Genomic DNA, 6054 nt, shown 5'->3' with positions numbered 1-6054 from the left:
CTACGCTATAAACTGGTACTGTCTTTTTAAGCCCACCCCAGACCAATGCCAGCGTCGGTGTGTTTTGATTTGCGTTTTTGGCAAATGTTCCGTTTTGGCAAAGGAACAGCTTGCATTCTCAGATTCATGCAGATAGATGAAAAGACTGTCTTCAGCTAAACATCGAGATCAGTGAAGTATATTACAGCTATTAACTTGCAGTTGTCAGCCTGAGAAAATTTTTGTGCTATGTCCAGTCAGTTGAAGCGGCATGAGAGGTCAGAAAATTTAATATGATCTCAGAACTGTGGCCTGTTGGTCAACTGAAACGCTGACCATAGTGAACAGTTGTACATTTTAATATGCCCAGTTGCACAGGACCAAGATTTTTTGAGTTGATGGTGCATTAATTGATTTACTGACAGCACTATTTCTTAAGGGCAAATTTCTGTCAGTTGCCATTTTGACTCGTTATTTATTTTTTATGCATATTAATATGTATGCAGATACTCCTAAAATTCTGCTATAGACAACATCCCAATACATCCCAAGACAAGTAAGCTGGTTGGGCTTTTGATGCTACAGTATGCTGTTGCTATACATAGTTAAATTCCATACTTTTCTGATGAAATGTTTTATCCGTAAATTCAACATTGTTTCAGATAATCCAAGATGGGACTTTTGAGCTTAGAAATAGTTATTTGGGTTTGTGTTTATACTTTTCTTGAGTTCCTTGCCTTTTCGTGTGCCTGTTTTCATCCATTATACTTGTGTCCCTGATTTGTTTCTTTCTCTCCGTGCTGAGGTGGTGCGGGTCAGTCGCTCCACATCCCAGCAGCCCCCTGTTGAGACAAGCGGAGCTGAAATGATAAACCACTTGTGGGCAGGTCTTACAGTAGGCCTTTATTAAAGGCCTCTTTGTTTACTGTTTGTTTCAGGTCATTTTGTTTGACTAAACATGAAAGCCTGAAGCCCAGCTGCCAGTGGAGCATGAATACAGCCCCTTCACTTGTTCTGAAGAAGGAGATGTTTCTAGGTCATTGCAAATCACTGTAACACACACCTATCGGGAGAATGTGTGCCCTGCTGGTTAATCCACCATTTCCAACAAGCTCAATTGCCTGTTTCACAACAAGAGCTCACTCAGAGTGATTAAACATGAGGATTTATACGTGACAAATGTGTTCATGTGAAGCTCATAACAACATAATTCCAGACCATATAGTGAATAATAACATTTTTAAGTTACATTATGTAATTCATTACTTTCTCCTGTGCCCTTCTCTATATTGTGCTGTACCCAGTTAGTCTGTCTTAGGCTGCTAAGGTCAGAGGTGGGGGGGGGGGGGGGGGGGGGGGGGGCTAAACACTACCACACTGCCACATGGCAGGCCACTTGTATCAAAGTATCCAGGCCCAGTCTCTCAAGGACAGAATGTTAGGGAAATGACAAGATTGTCACTGTATAAATATGTAGCTGAGTGACTATTTCGCCTAGTCTTCATGTGTATCCCTCACTTTGATTTTGTCGTGAAGACATTGACGCATAAATTAAATCTCAAGGCTTGCAAACAGCTTCTGTCTTCTCTCCAGCTCATTGGTTCCAAAGTCACTTACCTCAGTAATTGCATCTACCTTCTCATCAAAAAGAATGACTTACGCAGTCATTTTGACTCTGTTTGGGAAGTTTGACTTTAATTGTGAGAGTGGGAAAGGTGACATTGTCAGAGAGCTCATACACAAGAAAGGTCAGCAAGTCCAGTCAGATGGCATCAACAGAGATCTAACAATAATCCTTTGTGGGACTTTTCCCTGAGACGAATTGATTTCAATCCAAGAAGAACATGAAGGACTTCATATTATGAAAACATTGTATTAGCTGGGAAAAGCTGCAGAGAGATGGTTGAAATAGGAGATATGACCGTGGACTGATGGCTGGCTATATTCGAAAAAGCTGGACTTTCTTACCCATGTGACCATTGCAGGATGTTGTTGCACTGCCCTAGACAATCAGTCTCTTATTTACGGTAAATACTTTACCTACATATGACAAAGGTGTCCCTGTAAAGGTGATACAGGCTTTTTTTTCAGATACAGATTAACTTCATTCATACTGCCTCATTTATGACCTGCTTTATATAAGTTCTTATTCAACAATGAGCCTGTTGTGACATTCAGTAAACCTGCTTTATGGACACTGCTTTATGAATGGTGATACTTATAAGGTTATCGATATGGTTTGTTTCTGTGTATCACAATAGCGCTGTGTCCAATTTCCGAAGCTCATTCCCACACTGATGCACAACCACTTGTTTCGCCTCTTTCTGCAGTGCAGGACGTTATTGTCCATCTGTGTCTGTAATCTTTTCACAGTTGATTTAAAAATGTTCCAAATTAATCCAGTGGCAGCATCATAATGATGTCCCGTATGTTACGTTGCCAAAAGCAGTTTTACCAACAAAAAGTGTGCCACTGTTTGGAGGAAACATTCTGACTCTCTGACTTCAACTGACTCATCTCCTTTGTAATGCAGGGTCAATTAGGGTCTTCTCCCCTCCTCCCCCAAATCAGACACTGACTGAATGCAAAAAAACAACAAGGTTATTGACGTTCTTTTCACTGAGTTTTGTCTATTGTAAAAGGAAAACCCTGTCATCACTTGCTTCACCCACTCAAAGTCTATTTATATAGCTGACTTCATGCTCTCTCAGTATCCCATTCTGTCACACAGAAAGAGAAGGCACAATGCCTCCTACGGCTATGTGACAGGCTGCAGTGTGTTCAGCTAGAATGTGAGCCCTCTTCCAAGTAAAACAAGGCTTGCATTCCTTAGGATATGTTAAATGCAAAACACTCAGACATGCTTGCACCAAACTGATGATGTCAGATGCGCAAGTGCGATGGACTGTGACATGGTAAGGGAGGAAACTGAAGCATATGGTCCATCGTTGAGCACTGCCTGACGCTGAAGTGGACACAAAGATCAGTTATTATGAATTGTTGTCTGTTAACAGACTCACTTTGCCCCCATTGTATTAAATAATGCCTTCCTGCTACTTCCTTATTGAAAATCAAAGCTAATCACCTGAAGGTTGTGTTGTGGGGAATTAAATTATTCATTTTAAAGCAGCCAAGCTAAATGAAGGGGGAAATACCCTTTAATCAATCATGCAGCATTGCCTTGGATGTAACACCTCAGGAGCATTCAAGAAAAATTTCAATAGTTAGATTACAAAGCAATGCAGAGAAAGAGGCAAAGGAACACAGCAGGCCAGATCTCTCCTACACACACACACGCATACACACACACACACACATGCATACACACAGTTTTTGTATGCTTGATCTAGAACGTTGAACTTGGTAGTTTTATTTCATAAGTAATCTGGTTGTTTAACCTTTGAGTTAGAAAGACATGATGCAATGCTTTATAGAGAAAGTCATTGCTATTAAATCTTCAGAATGAGGCAGTCCATAGTTGTAAGCAGAGTAATTCTGTAAGAAGCTGTACTTTACTCTACAAACTTTCATTAAAAGTGAAAAAAAAAAAATCTCTTGGTCATAACAAGGGGAATACAAGGCAGTCATTTTCTCATTGCAATTTTTGATGCAAGAATGAACAACAGCATCGTAACTCACCAGATTATTTTCTGAAGTGAGAAGAAATTACAGCTGAAAGTGTAACCATCCTTACTCCTGTAAATACTGTAATTTGATTTTTATTATCTCAAGGCACCAACAAGGAGATGCATTATTCATAACTTCTAAAACTTAAGAACAAAAAAAGATTTTTGGCACTTCTGCCACATCGATTCCTCTCACATTCCTGCATACACTTTTTGAGTGGAAAAAAATTCTCACAACAAAATTGTGTCGTGTTTATTGTACATTGTCAAAGCAACACAATCTTAAACCTCAATTTATTCTTCATTTCACTTCATAATACACAGCGTATCATAATGTCTAGACTGGTTATGAATGGCTGTTTGCCCGTTTACCACACCCTCTTCGGATATTCTCCCATTATTCTAGATGGGAAAACATCTGATTAAGAATATCTGGGAAACTGAAACGGAATTTTGAATGCAGCTATCATTTCTTTCCTTCTTGTGAGAAGTAATTAACCGATCTGACCTGGAGCGACTGTGGAAAGTGCAGCAGTCATTCTTGTTTTGTTCGGGCTCCTCAGGCAGTGTTTGTGGTTCCACTGACATCACTCATGGATGTTGGCAGCGGTTTGTTTGCTTCATGCCAGTGCTTTCATACTCTAATCATACTCTAATCATACTCTAATAATCTTTCAGATTTGACTGCTTCAAGTCATTTCTGATTTTGATTTGAATGTTCTGGTTCTAGCAGTTGGTGATGTACCATTGTCAAGTTGTTGCTGAAGAAATCCAACAGGTTGGCAATTACAATAAACACAGTCTAAGGGTGATGACCACCAGTTTTTGGGAAGTGTATGTAAAATAGGCATAATTTGCTTTGAGGTTAATTCTGCATGGTAACATAAAGAATATGAAAAATCTACAGATAATCTGGTTGGTAAGACTTTATACTAGATTCATATTACCAATTAAAGACCTTATTTGACCCAATTTGCCTTGATCAATTTAGCTTTGTTCTGCCAGGGATAAGGGTAGGAAAATTGGCCAGGCTTTCCAAATCTCACTGCTCTCTGGCACCCTACGTTTTATAAGCTGCCTACGAGCTGCTCAGATGACGTCAATGGAGATAGCAGCTATCCTCTAATTGGCACCTACTTCACTGTACTGCACAGTGCTGCAATAAAATAGCCATTGAGCTGCATGTGAGCATCTCGCTGATTGTGTTGCTGTATGTCTGCGCAGGCTGCTGCAGAGAGGCGAGCCTTATGTACCGCTGGGGATTCCAAAAAAGGGCTGCATAAACAGGAGAAGAAACACAAGCTGGACACAATGTGTGGCCTGGGCAGTTCCAGTATGAGGGTGACTGGTGATCTGGTGTGATCCCACAAGGAAACATGCGAACTGGGAAGGTTCACAAAAAGATGAGCTTGATAATGGGCAACGTGTATATCAAAGTATATTAAAGTATCTAAAATCATGTCAAATTCTGCATAGATTTATGCTTGTTTAATCAAAAGAAAAAGTCACCCTCCACGTGGACACATCATGTTTGCTTTTCTCCTGCCATTTCTGATTCTCTACCAAAGCACAATATTTTCATTCCCTAACAACCATAATGTTTATATGTGCACTGTGTGAGACTGGATGCTGGCCACTGCAAGCTGAACAAAGAGCTGTTTATAAGGTATCTTCCTCAATCACAGCATTTGCAACTGAAGTGATTAATTCCACTGTTCAGTGCAAAGAAGAGGTGATAAAGATCACTCAAGCTCTATCTTGCCATGTGGCAAACTACACTTTGAAAAGGAAAAATGTTAAATGTTTCAAGATTTCCTATCCATATGCACAACTACGCTTTTCAAATACATCACTCCACAGCACGTATGAGTCACTGAGTTATTCGGCTACCTTGGTTACACAAACATGCATGATGTCTTTGTGTACAAAAAAAATGTTCTAGCACTACAGTCCATATTTCATACATTATATTGTAAGTGAGTCTGGCTTTTATTGTTGTAGATAATAAAAAATACACTGTAGTCCAGCTTTGGCAGTCTTGTTGCACTGGTATTTGTTTAGCTGTGCAATATTTTTTCCTATTAACTCACTGCATGCAACAGTAAGCATGTCTGCTGCTCTTCCTCAGGGCAGGGCACCACACTGCTTAATTAATAAACGCTTATCATGACTGTGGAAGAAGGGCAGACAAAACCACACTGTCGTTACCACACTGATTTTGATTCTGTCATTAGTGATTGGGTCAGTTTTTGGTTTAAGTCACGAGGAATTTTTTAAACTGAAAATAATGGACAAAATCCATTTCTTATACAATGAGGCAGTTCATTTTTGGCACTATTTGTGACAAGTCATGATGACATTAGATCTCCCATTCAACATAAAGAGCATGGACAAAACAACACATTAAAAAGACAGATAATACATGCATGCACTACAAAACCATATTCAA

The sequence above is a fragment of the Megalops cyprinoides genome, chromosome 2, assembly GCF_013368585.1.
Source record: "Megalops cyprinoides isolate fMegCyp1 chromosome 2, fMegCyp1.pri, whole genome shotgun sequence".
NCBI lineage: Eukaryota > Metazoa > Chordata > Actinopteri > Elopiformes > Megalopidae > Megalops > Megalops cyprinoides.
This window is presented reverse-complemented; position numbering follows the sequence as displayed.